This window comes from Eutrema salsugineum, unplaced genomic scaffold, assembly GCF_000478725.1.
Source record: "Eutrema salsugineum unplaced genomic scaffold, Eutsalg1_0 scaffold_15, whole genome shotgun sequence".
Classification (NCBI taxonomy): Eukaryota; Viridiplantae; Streptophyta; class Magnoliopsida; order Brassicales; family Brassicaceae; genus Eutrema; species Eutrema salsugineum.
Window position 1 is genome coordinate 3,661,571 of NW_006256867.1, and position 19,960 is coordinate 3,681,530.

Below are 19,960 nucleotides of genomic sequence, written 5' to 3' on the forward strand. Positions count from 1 at the left end.
GACTTGAAGAATGCAGCTACTACACCAACAAAATCAGCAAAGAAAAGCTCGATGAGTTCAATGATGTAGTTTGAAATTTGCCTGAAGGAATTACCTTTGCCAGAGCTTGTAAAGACTTCATGATAGGCCATTACTTCTCTGAGAGCAAGGAATCAATCCCTGAAATAGAAGACTTGTTCAATCATACCAGAAAAGGTAAACCTGTTCGAACACTTCACAAAATCGAAGGTGCATGTCAGTTTCTCATCTCTTGTTATATTAGAGGTGAAATATTTAAAGATATACTTTGTGCTTCTGGAGCTTGTCTTAACATGATGTCCAAGGAAATTGCTTTGAGACTTGGTATTAAGCACCGGCGCAGGACTAGAGCAAAGATTAGTCTAGCTGATGATTCCAATGAACCACCTAAAGAAATAGCCCACGACATTCCTTTGAGAATAGGAGATTACATTGTGCCTGTCGATTTCTACATTGTCGAAACAAGAGACGCAGCACATTCAGTGATTCTCGGATGGTATTTTCTAGCAACTTCCGGAGCTATAATGGACTGGCCAAACCGGAGGATTTCATTTGCTAATATCGACAAAGATGTCTTCACAGAAGCTGTCCCATATAACAGCAAGGCAGGAAAACGTTCTGCATCAGAAGAGTTTGAATAAGAACTTTGGAGTGACGAGGAACCTGCTAGGCAAAGCAAGGAGATTTTGAAAAAGACTTGTCTTAGGACAAAGTCTTCTTCATTGCACTAAGCCACGTCCTACACCAAATTCGAGCTAAATGACTTAAAACAAAAGCGCTTAATGGGAGGCAATCCATTTAGGTATTGTTTTCTTTAGGATTTTTTTTTCTTTTTCTATTGATCTTTTTTTTTTCTTAGTTTTAGGTGTTTCTTATAAATAAAAAGCCAAAACAATCAAAAAACCAAAAAAAACAAAAAGAAGGATGGTCCCTGACTGCTCGGCCCAACAGGAACCAAAGAGAAGCAGGAACAGGCTGCAGTTAAGCCCCCGCGGTCACGTGAGCTTGGACCGCGGCAAAAACCACTTCGACCACGGCCGCGTCTTTCTGACCGCGGCGGAGCACCAGTTTACCGCGGTCGTATGACTCTGGACCGCGGTAAATGGTCGTTCAGATGATACCCAACCCTAAACCACTCACTTCACCTCATTCCACCTCACCAAGCCCCACTCCACCTCATTCATCACTTCCCCCCACCTTCCATCACCACCTATCACCTTCCCAAATCTCTCCGAATGAATCCGGTCCATCTCCACCAGTATCCCGGATCCAGGTAAGTTCTCTTTGGCCTTACCAAATTCGATTATCTATGCATTTTTCTCATCCAATCTCAACTTGTTTCACACTGAGGACAGTGTGATTTAAGTCTGGGGGAGGATTTCATCCCATTCTAACCACTTTTCTTTCATGAGTCTTGCATTATCTATACTTTTTGCATTTTCCTTAAAGTTTTTCAAAATCGATTTTCAAACAAAAATACGTTTTAAAGGGAATGGTGAACATGAATCAATGATAGTTGACTGTGTGCCTTTAGACTGTTCCTAGTGACATGCTCATTCATGATTTAGGACTAGACTACGTGGTAGCTAAGCACATTTGAAACGAAGTACCCCAGAGTAATATGGATGATTTTGATTTAGATGAAGGAATACACTAGCTCTGTTTTATTTGGACTTAACTTGGACTTAATTCTCTCATTAAAACATTAGACCAGGAAACGAATCATACATTCAGGACTCCTTTACCCTTTTACCACTCTTTGTTGATCCTGAATGGCTAGTTTATCTTTAGCTAGTTCCCCACCTTAACCAAGCCTATTTCAAACCACATGCACACTTGTTTTCTATTATCTTATATGCAGATATGTGCAAAAACGTTGGAGAGAAAGAGGAACGACGCAGTTTTCAGTCACCAAAGGGAGAGACCTGCGATGTTGCCGGAAAATTTTCCAGAAGGATTCAACACATGAGGAAGCTCAGTTTGCCTTAGAAAAATCTTAAATTTGGTACAATCTCGTCCTCTATTCTCTCTTTCATTTAAAAGGCATTTCCCCTTTCCACAAAAAAAAAAAATCTGAAAATAGGAAAGGAAAGGAAACAAAAACCTTAGAGAGTCTAGAGAGGTCGAATTTTAAGTCCCAAGGCAACTAAAGTTCGATTTTATGGAGTTTTGGAGATCATTTTCTGATTCCCGGAAGAATCTAAGTCTGGGGGAATAGCTGTTCACAACAAAGGAGGAAGGATTATGCAACAACATTGGACAAGAAGAAGTGACTGAAAATTGCGGTCATCAACAGGTCCTTATCTCTCTTGCGGTTTTGCATATTATCTTGCATCCTCCAGATTCATCAGGTAACCCGAAACACATTAACTCCACCACTTAAACAGCCCTTTAATGTCAAACACCGTCTACCATGGATGATGTCTTTAATAAGAATTCACTATTGCACTTAATGAATGTAGAGAGCTAGTTGACTGGAATCAAGATTTAGATTATTTAAGTTTTGCATGACAGAAAAAGTGGACTAGTATCTTTTGTGTCTTGGTGAGAATTTTCTAGACTAAGTTGTGGATTGATGCACGATCTTTGGTCCTAGTTTAGGAGTTCATGTCTCTGAGATTTGTGCATTCCCTATTTTTGTTTTCACTTAACCAGTTTAGGCTTTTGCTTTGTTTGGGGACAAACAAAGGTTTAAGTTTGGGGAGTTGATAACATTGTATTTTGACCACTTTTATGGATCGTTTTGAAATAATTTTTCTATGTTTTTTATTGCTTTCAAGTACTTTTATTATGTTTTTCTAGTATTTGTAGTTCCAAGACTTTTTTCAGGAAATTTAGGGAAAAGCTTAACAAAATGGATAGAAAACCAGATTTTCAGCTCAGCATCAAACCGTCAGAAGTTCACCCCCGATTGAAGGCCTTCTGACCGTTTGATCCAGCTCAAATTTGGAGATCGCAAAGATGGAACTATCAGCTTTCCAGCATGTTAGAATATATAGAGACTAAGCGGAATAAAGAGATTTGAGAGAGTGTGCAAAAGAGATGAGAGAAAGAGTTCCCAAAGTAGTGTGTTTATTCATTCTCGTCTTTGATACATATATAGAGGAGACAGAATAGAAACTAGGTTTAGCTAAGCTACAATACAAAAGAAAGTGGTTAGAAACATAAGGAAACATGTGAGTCTTGAGCATGGATCCCGAGAGATAGTGACAGCTCCAACGGTCACAAGACCAAGTGTAAACGACGCGCCAAGGGGGGACCATTGTACGGACACCAACTCTCTTCTTCCTTAAACATCACACGTGATCCCTTGAGCCTTCTCTCCTTATTAAAGGCTAACACCGATTCAAGCCCTAAAGCATAGAACCTTTCTTGACCAATACTCCCCCTCAAGCTTAGCCATCGAATTTGTTTAGATTGCTAAGCTTGAAGACCCATGAGCATCACCTCATTAAAAACCTTAACAAGGAAAACCTCATGGGACAAAACCTTGTTAAGGGAAAAAGAGTGTGATGTCCATGGATCAAGGACTATGATCAAGGGCGACTAAGGTCCACAAGTCCTAGCTTGCTAAAGAGATTGTTGCAAACTTTAAGACTTGCGGCCTTAGTGAAAATATCAGCCAACTGGTCTTCACTTCTTGTGTAGCACGGTAACACCACACCTTCCTCAATCTTCTCACGGACCTTGTGGCAATCTATTTCAATAGACTTTGTTCTCTCATGAAACACCGAGTTTGTTGCAATGTGTATAGCAGCTTGGTTATCACAATGCATTGTAATCGGACCTTCTTGCTCAATGCCAAGGTCTTTAAGGAGCGCCTTAAGCCAGGTTAATTCACTTGTAAGCTTCCTCATTGCCCTATATTCAGCTTATGCGGTTGAGCATGAGACCACCTTTTGCTTCTTAGTCTTCCAGGTTACAAGATTTCCACCAATGAAAGTACAATACCCACTTGTTGACTTTCTATCAACACGATCACCAGCCCAATCTGAGTCACAATATCCCACAATCTCTGTATTATTGTTCTTTCCCATCCAAATGCCTTGTCCTGGACTCCCTTTGAGGTATCTGAGAATTCTTTCCACCATACCCCAATGATACACTGTCGGAGCTTGCATATGTTGGCTTACTTGATTCACGGCGAAGCAGAGATCTGGCCTTGTGAGAGTGAGATAGATCAATTTGCCAACAAGTCGTCGATACCTAAATACATCCTTGAAGGCTTCATCTGATTTCTCCCCCTTTCGATTGACTTTGTAGCCCTCTTCAAGCGGCGTTTTGGCTGGTTTAGCTCCAAGTTTTCCTGTCTCTTTGAGAAGATCAACTGTGTATTTCTTCTGAGACAGAAAGAGACCCTCAGGAGACCTACACACCTCAATGCCAAGGAAATACTTGAGCTAGCCGAGGTCTTTAGTGTCGAATACCGAGTTAAGAAAGGCTTTTGTAGACTGAATTCCCTCCTTGTCATCTCCAGAAATGATAAGATCGTCTACATAAACAAGAACAACCACCAGACCTTGAGAACTTTGGAGGGTAAACAAGGTATGATCCGAGTGAGACTTCTTGAACCCCTTTTCCATCAGAGTGGTACTAAGCTTGTTATACCAGGCTCTTGGAGATTGTTTCAATCCATATATAGCTTTCCTCAATCTCAAAACGTTACCGGGTGCAACAATATCCTCTAAGCCTGGAGGAGGGGTCATATACACTTCTTCCTGAAGTTCCCCTTGAAGGAATGCATTTTTCACATCCATTTGCCACAGATCCCACGAGAGATTAGTAGCGAGTGAGAGGACTACTCTTACAGTATGGAGCTTGGCAACCGGAGCAAACGTGTCTGTATAATCTTCTCCAAAGGTCTGAGTGAACCCTCTTGCAACCAACCGAGCCTTGTATCTCTCAATTTCACCGTTACTCTTATACTTGATAGTGAAAACCCACTTTGAGCTCACAGCTCGCTTCCCTGGTGGTAACTCGGCTTCATCCCAAGTATGGTTGCGCTCCATAGCTCCTCTCTCGTCACCTATAGCTTCAATCCACTCCTTCTTGTCTTTAGCTTCTTCATAGCTTTGAGGAATTTCGTGTTCCTCAATTTTTCCCATGAACGCTTGATGATCAGAGGGCAACAAGGCAAGAGAACAAACAGCCTGAATTGGATGAGCTACAGCTTGACTATTGTAGTAGACTCTGGTGTTCTTGCTGAGCCTAGTACTTCTTCTTAATGGCTGAACAGGTTCCTCTACAATACAATTAGATGGATCCTTGATGAGCCTAGTACTTCTTCTTAATGGCTGAACAGGTTCCTCTACAACCGCCTCTCCTTGTTCTTGTGGGACTGATTCCTCTGCCTCCACTTCTAAGTCATCTGGAGTTGGCTCTTGACTCTGCTCCTCTTCTTGATTTACTTCTGAACTCAATGGTACTGGCTCAGCTTCTTCTTGAGTACTTGTAGGAACCGGCTTATGCACTTGCTTGGGCAGGACTGGGTTCCCAAGGTGATCCAGCAAGAACCGCAGACTGGTAGCGAGATCTGATGGGGAGCTTGACAGGTCTTTGAGACTCTCCCAATTCTTCTTTTCATAGTATCCCTGGTTCTCAAGAAATTTGACCTCCCTGGACACATAAGTGCGGCTATTAACAGGATCATAGCACTTGTACCCCTTCTGAGTTGTTGAATACCCAAGGAATATACACTTTATGCTTTTGGCCTCAAGTTTGTTTCTCTGTTCACCTGGAACAAACACAAAACAAACACACCCAAAAACATGTAAGTGATCTAATGAGGGTTTAGTTTTGTTAAGTACCTCAAATGGTGATGAGTCTTGTAAGACTTTTGTTGGGGTCCGGTTAATGAGATAGCATGCGGCTAAGACAGCATCTCCTCAAAAACGTTTAGGCACATTTGTATGGAACATCATCGACCTGGCCACCTCCATTAAATGTCTATTCTTCCTCTCAGCAACTCCATTTTGTTGTGGAGTGTAAGGGCAACTGGTTTGGTGTAAGATGCCATGCTTGCTAGATGTTCTTTGAATCTTTGACTTGTATACTCACCGCCATTATCTGATCTAAGAATCTTAATCTTGGCATTAAAATGATTAGTCACATAATTTTGAAAGTTTGTGAATGCTTCAAATACACGATCTTTAGAGGGAAGTAAAGTTATCCAGGTATATTTTGATTTTTCATCAATGAAGGTCACAAAGTATTTATTACTATCCCTAGACATGCAAGGTGAAGTCCACACATCAGAATGAACCAAGTCAAAGCAATGTTCATAAATAGTAGATGATTTAGGGAAAATAACTCGACAATGTTTACCAAGAATACAAGATTCACAACTTGTGTGATCAAAAGCAACATCAGGTAACATTAATTCAAGAGCACGCGAGTGAGGGTGACCTAATCTAGCATGCCAAATAGAGTTCAAACTTGCAGAAAAGCATGAATTAAAAGAGAAAGCATTTGAGTCGCTTGGTGAAGAATCCTCGAGAACATATAGATCATCTTTGGTTCCCCCTTTTCCAAGTACCTTCCCATTCTTAATATCCTGAAAGTGAACATCATTAGGACCAAATATCGCATAACTGTCTAAGTCCTTGGTAGCTCTACTAACCGATAATAAGTTAGAAGTGAACTTAGGCACAAACAATGCTTTACTATCTTTATCAAATAACTTTAGGTTACCAGTTCCTTCTATGGGAATTCCATCACCATTAGCTATCACAACATTTCCTAAAGCCGGTTTTATGTTGTTTAACAGTTCAGGGTTACTAATCATATGATGAGATGCACCTGAATCTACAACTAAAGCGGTTTTAGGTTTATTAGAGAAGAAGGTGATACCAGACTGTTTTGCGGCTAAGGCTTTGATAAGAGCCTCAAGGTCGGTCTTTCTCACAAACTCAGTCGAGACATTCATGGCACCATCTCCACCTTGTGTCAATGCACCGGCTCCTTCTTGAGCAAAGCTAGCTCTTGCATCCTTGAACTTGCTCGGCTTCAGGTGGGGATGAAGAATCCAACATTTATCTTTGATGTGGCCCTTCTTCTTGCAATGGTCACAGATCCATGGCTTCCTGTCATCGGGTTTAAAGACACCTTTGTTGGCCGAGATGAGCTCTTGCTTCTTGAAGAGACCAATAGAACCTTGCTCCTTTTGGATCCTTGCACAAACGTCTTCAAGGCTTGGGAGCTTATCCTCTCTCAAAATGTGCTTGATGAGGTCGTTGAAGATGGGGTTTAGCGTGAGAAGAAGTCCAAAGACTTTGTCTTGCTCTCGCCTTTCATTGAGAACTTTAGGATCCAAAGTGCTCGGCCTCAGCATCTCTAGCTCAGCCCACAAAGATCTGAACTTCCCAAAGTGAGCTTTGAACTCCATGTCTTCCTGGCTCAGGTCATTAATCGCCTTCTTGACTTCAAAGACTCTGCTCAGGTTTGTATCATTACCGAACACATTCTTGAGAGTTTCCCACAGAGATTTTGCTGTCTCACAGTAGGAGTAAGCTTCAAGAATCGTCGGCTCAAGGGAGTTTTGAATGATGCCAAGCACGGTCTGGTCTTCTTGGAACCATTTTGCTTCCACAGCTTTGGCTTCTTCATCCTTCTTTCCGTCTTTGGTGGCGTCTTCTTCGGGAATCTGTTCTTCTAAGACGTGATTCCAAAGCCCTCGTCCACACAACGCCGTCTTTGTGGTTCTAGACCACAACAAGTAGTTTCCTCCTTTGAGGATAACAGGAATCACCACCGGTTTTGAGATCTCGGTGTTTGCATCGTTTGAACTCATTTTGTTCTTGAGGGGTTTTGAGAAACAAGAGAATAAGAGATGAGCGAACTAGAGAATGAGAGATTTAGAGAATAAGGTTTGAAGAATAGAAAAAAGAAACTCAGGAAATCGGAACCAATCGCTCTGATACCATGTTAGAATATATAGAGACTAAGCGGAATAAAGATATTTGAGAGAGTGTGCAAAAGAGATGAGAGAAAGAGTTTCCCAAAGTAGTGTGTTTATTCATTCTCGTCTTTGATACATATATAGAGGAGACAGAATAGAAACTAGGTTTAGCTAAGCTACAATACAAAAGAAAGTGGTTAGAAACATAAGGAAACATGTGAGTCTTGAGCATGGATCCCGAGAGATAGTGACAGCTCCAACGGTCACAAGACCAAGTGTAAACGACGCGCCAAGGGGGGACCATTGTACGGACACCAACTCTCTTCTTCCTTAAACATCACACGTGATCCCTTGAGCCTTCTCTCCTTATTAAAGGCTAACACCGATTCAAGCCCTAAAGCATAGAACCTTTCTTGACCAATACAGCACACTTTACAGCTTGACAAACCAACGGTTCAATCAAAAGTTACGCGAAGAGCAAGATGTCCCGTAAACCAGCCGGCAAGCATTTCCACCCGCGGCCAACAGCCATTTGACCCCAGTCAGAGGCTACCCGACCGCGGCCAAGCATCCTTCCCCGCGGCCACGCACTTTCCGACCGCGGCCAGCCAACTCCGAGTTAGAAGGCCCATTTCTGAAGCCCAAATCATTTTCTAAGCCTCAATTGCGGAACCCTAGACACCATGGAGCATTGGAGGCTATAAATACTTATTATTTAGGTCGTTTTTACGGAGAGAAGAGGAGAGACAAAATACTTTAGAAGAAATTTACTTTAAGATTTTGTTTTTAGGTTTAGGAAAAGAGAGATCTATCTCTTGAACCCTTGTTCTTTCTTTTTTCAATTTCGATTATTGCTCTACCTTTTAATACTATGTTTTTGATTTCGTTCATCGTGTCTGAGTAGTTTTATTGTTGGGTCAAAGGGATTTTCGATGGGGATATATATGTTCGATGAGGATTCCACGAGCTATTGAAGCCGAATCTTAGAACTTTTTCTTCTGAATTTACTTTTAATGCATGGGAGTAGCATCATGAAATACAATCTGATCCAGATGCTTGGTGACACGAAAATGTTCACCCGGTGTCAGATCTAGTTTGGGAGAGCAAAACAAACATAGGAGTGGAAACCTACCTATGGGCGATTTGTGAATGCTGACGAGTCTTAAACATAATGCATCTTTTCTCTTACAGGGCCAGAGTGGAAACCTACTGGTCATGGTTATAGTTCTATGATCACGACAGTGGCGTATTCATACGTCTGTGACTCTAGTTCGAAAATTTTTAGCTAAGATCTTATTAAATTTACTCTTTAGCAATGTTTTGAATCGTTCATACCCCGGAGAAAACTTCCCTGAAACCCAGCGCCTCTTTTCTATTGATTTACATCAATTTTATTTCAAGCTTTAGTTCATCATTTTCATTCTCTTAATCGATTTTCATTTAAGCAATTAGGTTTAGCCGTTTTTCTTGTTTTTAGTCGATTTTATTAAGTTTAGTCATTAGGTCATTTTAATTCTCGTATTTTCTCGTTAAGATTAGTTCTTATGTTTTAAAGATACCACCAAAACCCTCACAAAAATCGCCTAGTTCTAGACTTCCTTACTTTATATTTCTTTCGAAGGCTTTTGTAGGAAAGATCCTCATTCTCTGTGGATTCGATCCCTAAGTACTACAATCGATCAGCTGTGCACTTGCGACTATTGATTTCATTTAGAGTAAAACTTGACAAGTCTCACGCAGACAACACATAGATCCAGAAAAATTGTAAAGTGCATCTCACAGCAAGAAATTGTCTTTTGAAGTAAGCTAGACTACAGTTTTTGTGGGTTTCTTTTCTTGGAAAAGGTTAAACCAATGAAAATCAATAAACAATTCAAAAGCAATTAACAAATCAATATCGATACCAAAATCTAATCCAAAACCCTAACATTATCGACTTACCTAATTTCTTATGGGAAATTAAGACACCCACAAAGACATTTCACCTCCAACTTGGGAACTAAATTCAATTTAGTTCAATCAACAACTTTCGCTCATCAATCAACCTTATCGACTAACCCTGACTTGAAATCTTACACATTCGACTGAGAAGGAGGGAGAAGTAGGTCACAACCTTTTGATTTTAATTTATGTTCTAAATCCATACGAGGTTGTTTTGTATATATATATATATATTTTTAAATATAACTAGATTCTATCTCGTGCGCCCGCACAAGAATATTTTTAATTTATCAAATTTTGTAATATAATTTTTGTTTTTTTTAGATATAATTTTTCTAATATGTGATAAAGATTTTTTTTTCTGTTTATATATAATTTCTTTCTATTGATTTATTTTGCTAGTATTATATATGACCGTGATTAGAATAATATTTTTCTAACCGTACATTCATATTAAATCCAAAAATACCATAATTATAAATATGTTATTATAACATGCTCATTTATATTAATCTGAAAAGGACTGCAATTATTAAAACATAATTCTAATCCGTCCATACATATTATTTGTATATTTTAAATATTTATTAAATTTCAATCAACAACTTTTGCTCATCAATCAACCTTCTCGACCAACCCTGACTTGAAATCTTACACATTCGACTGAGAAGAAGGGAGAAGAAGGTCAGAACCTTTTGATTTTAATTTATGTTCTAAATCTATATGAGGTTGTTTTGTAAATTTTTTTTTTTAAAAAATATATAACTAGATTCTACTCCATGCCCCCACACAAGAATTCTTTTTAATTTATCAAATTATGTAATATAATTTTTTTTGATATAATTTTTTAATAAGTGATAATTTTTTAATCTGTTTATATATAATTTCTTTCTATTGATTCGTTTTTCCTAGTATTATATCTCGTCTGTTCATATTAATCTGAAATACCACAATTATATATACATCATTATAACATGCCCATTTAAATTAATCTGAAAAGGACTGCAATTATTAAAATATAATTTTATCCGTTTGTTCATATTATTTATATATTTTAAATATTTATTAAGTTTAAATATTTAAAATTTTATACTTATTGAATAAAAATATATAATTATATATCATTTCCATCTTTGTTATTGAAAATCTTGTTTAAATTGAAATATTTAAATTAAATCTAAATTAGTATCTTGTTTATTATTTTTGTAAAGATATAATAATAACTTATTTTTTGATTTTTGATAAAAAATATAGCCTATATTTAAGCAAAATCTATAAAAAATCTAAATTAAAATTTAAAATTTTATATTTATATTATTTTATTAATATTGTAAAAAATTGATTTGTTTGGCAACAGAAATAACAGTTATCCAAAAAATAGAATAATCTTCAACTAGATTCTACCCTGTGCACCTGCACAAGAAATTTGTGTTTGTGTAATGTAATTTATGTTTTTCTTTCAGATATAATATTTTCTTATAAATGATACAGATTTAATTTTTGTGTTTAGATAAAATTTATTTTTCAGATTTTTTTGTTTTAATAAATTTGATCACGATTATAAAAAATTAATTTTAAGTCGTCCATTCTATTAGTCCATTTATTCATATTATTGTATAATGTAAAAATTTATTAATTTTAAATATTAAAATTTTTAGATTGATTGATTATTAAAAATTATATAATAACATATCTTTTATCATCTCTGTCATTATGAGAATATTATTTAAATTTAAACATTTAAATATAACATAATTAATATCCTATTTACTATTTTTATAAAGATAAGAATAACTGATTTTTGTAAATTTGATAATTATTCTAACATATATTTAAGAAAATCTAAACTAAGTAAAATTAAAAATTGAATTTTCAGTATTATTTTTAAATATAAGAATTCAAATATATAGTTTTATTAATTTTTGAAAATAAAATAAATAAGTAAATTAAATGAAAATATTTGTTTGGAAACAAAAATAATAAAACTGGAATAACAATTATCCACAAACAGAATAGATATAAATTAATGAAATCTTGTTTTGACACAAAAAGTTTTTCTGTTTTAATAATATAGATGAAAGAAATCCTGTTTGGACACAAAAGTGCTTCTCTTTTAATAGTATAGATAATCTTAAACAATATTGTTTAGCCATTTTTTCCTCAGATTTTCTAACCTAAACGATGTCGTACTTAAATTCCATTCCAACGGAGCAACTATTGTGGCATCCGAGTCACCACCGTTTGCAAATTAACGAGGTTGACTAACAGAAATAAAGTTAATGTATGAATTAGCAAAAAAAAAAATGTGTTGGGGTTTTGATTTACGAATTTTAAAGAGTTTAGGTACTGATTAGCACACCAAAATTGTTTGGATACTAATTTGTATCATTTCATGGTGTTGAGGTACTAATCAACTTTTTTCCGGTAAAAGATATTGAGAAGAATAGATAACATTAATACCCAAAGAAAGTGAATAGATTACAAATAAATAAATAAAAAACTAAAACTAGCTTTGAATTTTTCTTGGGAACTTTATAGAAAATACTATTTTTATAAAGGAGATTTGGTTTAATATTTCAAAAAATTTAAATATTTTCAAAACTAATTTATCTTCTGAAAACTTTGGAAACTAACATTTTCAGCATCTAAAATTACCAAAAAATACCTAAGATAAAAAATCAAACATAGGATTTTGTAAAGTTCTAATCAATATTTATGATTCTTTAATAATACAAAAGTCGATTATTTTTTATTTATTTTGTGAGTTGAAAGTTTCTACTAAACTAAATATTTTTACTATCAAATTCCCACGCTTCTATCAAGATATGGCTCGTAATTGAATTGATAATATATATTATTTAGAATCAATTAAGGAAATTTTAATTAGTATATAGACCTAAGTTGAGTGAAACCTGAGTTTCCAAAAAAAAAAAAAAGTTATATGTCTTTCTTCTTAAAAATAATGCAGACTTTTTTTGGAGTTTATTAGGTAAAAGAGTACAATATAAATTTTGAAAACTAACACAATCTATGTAATATTGAATATATATATATATATATATATATATATATAGATGTAAAAAAACATAGCTTCTTCAACTTAACAAGCAAAAAGGAAGATTTATGCACTTCACATGTTTAAGTTCAACACTTCTTTTTTGTCTCTAGTCTCCACAGTTGGAACAAAACTTAAGTACATAAGTTGTTTTGTATTGTTCACTAATGAATTCCAAAGTGAAGGACTCTCCTATTTTGACGCCATTAGCCTCACAAAACCCTTTCCAATCAATTCCAAGAGCCACGAATCCATCTTTTGACAATAGATATGCTGAGCACGTCATACCTTCTTTACCTAACAGAGTTATTTTTCCAAGCTTGTCGATGCCATTATCTCTCATGAACTGACTTGGCAGATGCTGCAAAAAAATTTGAACAAACAAACACCTCTAGTTACAAATTAAAATGCAAAACATAAACTAAACCAACCATTAAAACAAGAGTTGTTTGATGAACTTACTAGTTTACATGTTTTGACATCTTCAGGTACTAGTGTCAATGTCACGAATCGGTTTTGGACCGGTGACAGTGAGTCTTTCCTATTAGGAAGACACTTGTTTTGCAACAGCTCCCTTGCACTTCTCACCACTATAGTGTTCTTGACCTGGTCTTGTCTCCACTGATAAGTTCTGTAGAAACAGACTCTTTCTCGCTAGCTTCTGAACAACACGCTCCTTGTTGTTGTTCGCTTTAGCAAAATCTTTCCAGCCCTTTCCCAAATTCATTGTTCCTGTGGTTTCACGTCGAAGATTTGCCAGCCACCTTGTACCATCTTTACCCAACAGAGTTACCATCCCAGGTTTGTCCAAGCCATTATCTCTAATGAATTGCAATGGAAGATTCAGGAAAGATTCAAAAGGAGAATATAACCAATAAGAGTGCAAGTGATCAAACTAATTAACCCTCTGAAACAAGAGTTAATTGATGAACTTACCAGTCTACCCTTTTTGAGGCTGTCATGTGTAGCTGTTAACGTCACATATCGGTTTTCGATTGGCGAAGTTGAATCTCTACATCTCAGATGATTCTTCTTTCTCTCCTCTTTGCTGATCTGTTTACCACTGCTAGGTTGTATGGTTAGAGACTCTTTGTTGCTTGCTTTTTCTCCTCTACTCTCTGCGGGGCAGAAACTGAGCAAAGGTGTTTCCCCGTTTTTCATTAGTTTGAACATAAAGAAACTTCCTGCTTTTTTGCCGTTTTCGTCACAGAAGATTCTCCAACCTCGGGTTATGTAAAAAGTATCAGATGATTTGTTGAACCTCAGATCCAATGTCCATGATCTTTCCCCTCCATCTGTTAAAACAATCTTGCGGCATCTTCTTGTAAGACCATTTGAGCTTGTGAATTCTTTTGGAAGGTACTGCAAAAAGGATTCAGCATTTACTCATTACAAGAAGTATAACACTTAAGTGTCATGACTAACCAAATTAACCGAAAAAGTATTCTATATGCATTCGATAAGTAAGTGTTATAACTTTGAAGGCAAACAGGCCAAACCAAACCAGTCCAAATGAAACGAAATTTGGTCGTGAACACCAAAACAGACCAAGCGAAACTTAACATAAATTGAGAAAATACATACAGTTGTCTAAGATGAACCAAAACCATAATGAAATCAACATTTTAATTTATTTCAACAAGTTTTCTCCCAAAAAACTGAACCACAATAGGATATAAACCAAAGTGCCCAACTTTAGAAATAGCAGTTCATTGAATGAGTGATTAAACCACAATATGCAAAAACTGTTAGCATGTTTTGGTTAAGTGAGTGACTAAACCACAGTACGCAAAAACAACTCAAGTAAAATCACCAGAGCATCATCTTGCAGATTTGAAGCTGTGACAAGGGCCACAAAACAAGAGTGGTCTGATGAGGGAGAATCAGCTTCTGTTTCTGAACTGTTCATCTTAACTTTCTTCTTTCTCGGAAGTTCTGTATCAGTGAAAAAAAAAAACCATATTAAAAGAAATCTCACCAAACTGTTCTTGAAACAACCTCACCAAACAAAGTAATCTTGGACAATACAACAAGATAGAACAGAACTGAAGTTACCCATGATGTTGCCATCATCACCACCATAGTCTTCTGTTCTTGGGTGCTGATGCTTCTTAATCGAAAGGTAATCTGCGTTTAACATGCAGGAGTAAGAGAGGTACTTGCATGTAGATACACACAAGACTAAATTAATGTCACAACTTCCTTGAATGTCCTAAGATTTCTAAATAAGGTTTGTATTTCCAAGATCAGAATCACAAAAATCCCCAAAATTGCTTTCCAATCACAGTTTCCTCACATAAAAACTTCAACTTTGTAGTTCTCTGTCACGACAAAGAAACAGAACCGAAATTACCCATCTTGTCCTGATCATTGTTGCTGTTTCGAGGCGGTAAGTCTCGAATCTCACTGGAACTCCGTCCTAAATCTGACAAATGTAACACCATCTCTCAAGCCGCTATGTCTTCAATTTCCACAGTGTATCTTCTACTCCACACTTCGTTTTCTTTCCTCTGGAAGTTTCGAGAAGAAATCTACAGGTATCGACCAGCCAGCCCTATAAATTTCTCAGGCGAAAAGAGTTTACTTTTCCAGGGCAGAGAATGAAAAAAAAAACGCAACTTTTTGTTACTCCTCATAGAGCAAATGTGAGTGTTAAGCATTACATTTTTTGGAAAAATCGAAATCTCGGCGCGGAGACTATACAAATGAACAGTGGTATTCTTTTTTTTTTTTGTCGTCCACTTACTTCATTTCATGAAACAAGTTACATACTGTATTTGATTACAAAGTTTTTCCTTTCATTCCTAGCCTGTTTAGCTAAATGATCAACTTCAGTATTAGCAGTTCTAGGAATTTTTATAAAAGTAAAATCACAAGCTTTTGCAATAGATGCTATATCTTGATAGTACACACCTAAATGAGAATGCCTTAGCACTTGTGATTTATCCACGCTCTGTTGTCCTTGCAACGGCTTGTACAGCATTTGCAAATCACCACAAAAGGTCACCTTTGTATAACAAAGCCTTCTTACATTAACAGCAGCCATTCGTAAAGCTTCAGCCTCTGCCTCTAATGATGACTGCACTGGACTAATAGAGCCAGATCCTGTAACTATCCTTCTCCCTGCACGATCATAAAGAAACCAAGCTATGCCAGCTTTATGAATAGGCGATATCCAGGAAGCATCAACAAAACAACAAAGGCCATTTACATGATTTAAGACATCCTGCAACGTATTTAGAGTAGCTATATTATTACGGCACTGCTCAGCATTCAAATTTTGGGACTGTTCTATTGCTTCCAATGTTGTTGCTTCCTTCCACAGTCGCCACTCCAACAAAGCTTTATTAATGATATCTGGCAAAGACCATCGTTTATTGTTAAAAACAATCTCATTTCTTTGTTTCCAGATTCTCCACCCTAGCATATAAAAGAGATTACGTTCTTCCATAGAGGGTGAATTAAGTTCTAGAAATGAATGATAATTCTCATAGAGATTGCAAGACAGAAAATCTTGAGATGGCCTGCTATTCACAGGGGCTAAATCCCAGATTTCACGACTGACTCTACAAGTAAAGAGGAGATGATTCAAAGTCTCTTCCTCTTCTCCACAAACCTGACACGTAGAGTCTAGTATCAATCTTTTCTGTCTAAGCTGATGTGCTACCGGTAATGCATCATGAGAAACTCTCCACCAGAAAAGTTTTACCTTAGGAGGTAAATGTTGTTTCCATAGCTCTTTGTAAAGATGTATAGGAGCTGAAGATGCTTAACCCTTAGATGATCGCAGAAGGTTGTAACCCGATTTCACAGATTATTCCCCATGTTTGGTATACATCCACGTTACTCTATCATCAGCACCTGTAAGCGATGGACGCACCATTTTGATTAAGGGAATATCAGCAAGATTGCAGTATAAGAGCAATTTTGCATCATCCCATTCATATTGCCCTTGACAATAAAGATCTTTTACTTTGAGATTTGGATGAGAAGTACTACCCGGCCCAGTTGCTGACGTAGAAGGTATAAGAGGCAACCATAAATTCTTCCAAACATTAATCTGACTGCCATTCCCTACAAGCCACTTAACTCCTTGCTTAAGTATCTTATTAGCTTGTAGAATACTGCGCCAAGCATAGCTTGAATTCCATTTCTGCTTTGCCTCCAACAAGGTGTTCTTTGGGTAATATTTTGCCTTATACACTTGAGCCATTAACGAATTTGGTCTCTGAAGCAACCTCCATCCCTGTTTTGCTAGAAGAGCAATATTAAAATCCTGCAAGTCTCTGAATCCTAATCCTCCAAGCACCTTGGGGTCTGTCAATTTATTCCAAGATATCCAATTAATACCTCTTCGATTTGGCTGGGAAGACCACCAGAATCTCCTTGTGACTGCTGTGATCTGTTTTATAAGTGCTACAGGCAATTTAAAGCACGACATACAGTATGTCGGTAATGCAGTAACAACTGCCTTAATGAGAACTTCTTTACCTGCTGGAGATAAAAACTTTGAATACCAATTCTCCATTTTCTGAGAAACTCTCTGCACCAAATATGAAAACGCATCATTTTTATTCCTCCCAATGAATTCAGGTAAACCCAAATATTTCCCCAAACCTCCTACTTTTGTAATATTTGTCACTTGGAGGATATAATCCTTCAGCACTGGATAAACACCTTTAGTAAAAGTCACCGCTGATTTCTGAAAATTAACTTGTTGTCCTGATGCTTGCTCATAAGTCTTCAATACACCCATAAGAGCATCACATTCCGCTGCTGCAGCTTTACAGAACAGTAAGGAATCATCTGCAAACAACATGTGAGTTATAGCAGGACCATTTGTACTCACTTTAAAACCAGTCAGGTGTCCTTCTCTTGCAGCCTGTGTGATCAAGTGAGATAGACCCTCCGCACATAAAAGATATATATATGGGGATATAGGGTCACCTTGCCGGATGCCTCTTGAAGGTATAATTTTACGTGATGGGCTTCCGTTAATCAAAATCGAGTAGGTGACTGATGTGATGCACTTCATAATCCACTGACACCACTTATCCGCAAAGCCAAGCCTTTGCATAATTCCTTCCACGTAAGCCCACTCTACCCTGTCAAAAGCTTTACTGATATCCAGTGCCTTGAAAGTTTGTTTAATCTTTCTCACATGCATTGAGTGGAGCATTTCATGCGCAATAAGTACATTGTCAGTGATCAGCCTTCCAGGAATAAAAGCAGTTTGATTCTCAGAGATAATACTTTGAAGGAAGGGCTTTAAACGTTCTGCTAGCACTTTGGATAACAACTTATAAGCAACATTGCTTAAGCTAATAGGCCTGTAGTCTTTTACTTCAGTTGGAGATTCAATTTTTGGAACTAAGCAAATATGCGTATGATTCAAAACAGGATCAAGCTCATTTGTATCCATGAAGTGCTGAATAAAATTTACTAAACCTGTTTTGAGAGATTGCCAGTGATCTTTATAAAAACCAGCTGTTAGCCCATCTGGCCCTGGAGCCTTATCCACATGCATGTTTTGCAGAGCTCGATATACTTCATCTTCCGTAACTGGCTTAGTAAGAGAAGCATTCATATCCTCAGTTACTCTCGGTGATATCTGTTGGAGGAAAGAAGGACAGCTTTGGCTACAGCTAGAAGAAAAGAGGTTAGCAAAATAATCTGTAATAGTAGTTTCGATATCCTTTTGCTTACACCAAATATTTCCTTGCTGATCTCCAATAGATGTAATTCGATTATAGGATCTGCGTTGCTTCGTCTTGACATGAAAATATTTAGTGTTCTTATCCCCTGCCTGTAGCCACAAGACTCTACTTTTTTGTCTCCAAAATTCTTCCTCCATTCTATATTCATGATGAAGTTGAGATTTTAGGTTATGGATAACTTGGTAATCAATAGGCGATGCTTCATAGGCTCTATGCAAAAGCTGCTTTAATTCCAGTATCTTTTTCTGAGAATTGGTAACATTTTGTGTTTTCCACTTGGCAAGGCGTTTCCTACACAACTCGATAACTTTGCTAAACTGGTTGCTAGGAATTTGTTGGCATTCATCCATCCAGAACTTCTTAATATCCTCTTTAATCTCTGCATTAAAATGCCAACGATTATCATATCTGAACAATTTATTTCCTTTCCACTTACCAGTCTCTGTAAATAGCATTAGAGCTCTATGATCTGAGCATTCCCAAGGTAAGACTTGTACATAAGCTGTAGGATAGAGGTCTTGCCACTCGCTATTAGCAACAGCTCGATCTAAACGCGAGCGAACTGTGTGCAAATATCGCTTTCCAACCCAAGTAAATTTTCCACCATATGTTTTAAGATCGTGAAATCCACAGACGGAGAGCATTCTTCTAAAGTGATAAAATGAGGCTTCAGACCTGTAAGCTCCTCCTTGCTTTTCGTATGCATATTTTATATAATTGAAATCGCCAATAACCAATCTAGGTTTGTTACCAAAAAAACCACCTTCAACCTCTTCTAACATCGTATTCCATTGGCGAACTCTATGCTTGTAAATAGGATGACCATACACATACGATAAGCAAAATATATTAGCATCATCTTCAATATACATATCAGCCCTATTAAGAGTAGGGGTTGAGACAAAAGAGAGCTGAACCTGAGCATCCCAAAATATAGCTACACCACCACTAAGCCCATTTGATGGAACAACAAAAGAATGGGCATAACCGAGTTCTGTACAGAGGTTATTAACTATGTCACAGCCGTTCTTAGTTTCTGCGAGGAACATGATATCAGGTTTAGAAGACTTCCTGATATCTTTTATATACTGAATTGTTGGAGTGTTCCCCAGCCCCTGGCAATTCAGATGGAAAATTCTCATGGTTGCTTTGGTGGTTTAAGGGGAACCACCAAACCTCAAAACGCAAGGCCCCTGATTCAAATCATGCGGAAGAACCAGGTTGTTCAAGAAAGAAAGTCACTGATGCCAAAGCAAACATTATGTTCCAAATCTTCTATATCAACTTCAACTGAGGCATGTTCCGAAGAATCATAATCAGCTGCAGTAGAAG

At 37.1% G+C, this 19,960-nt stretch overlaps 1 pseudogene; it reads right to left on the reverse strand.

The window, feature by feature from the left end:
• Window positions 1–13,020: 13,020 nt before the first annotated feature.
• Window positions 13,021–16,202, reverse strand: LOC18022325 (annotated as a pseudogene).
• Between the last annotated feature and the right edge of the window lie 3,758 nt (window positions 16,203–19,960).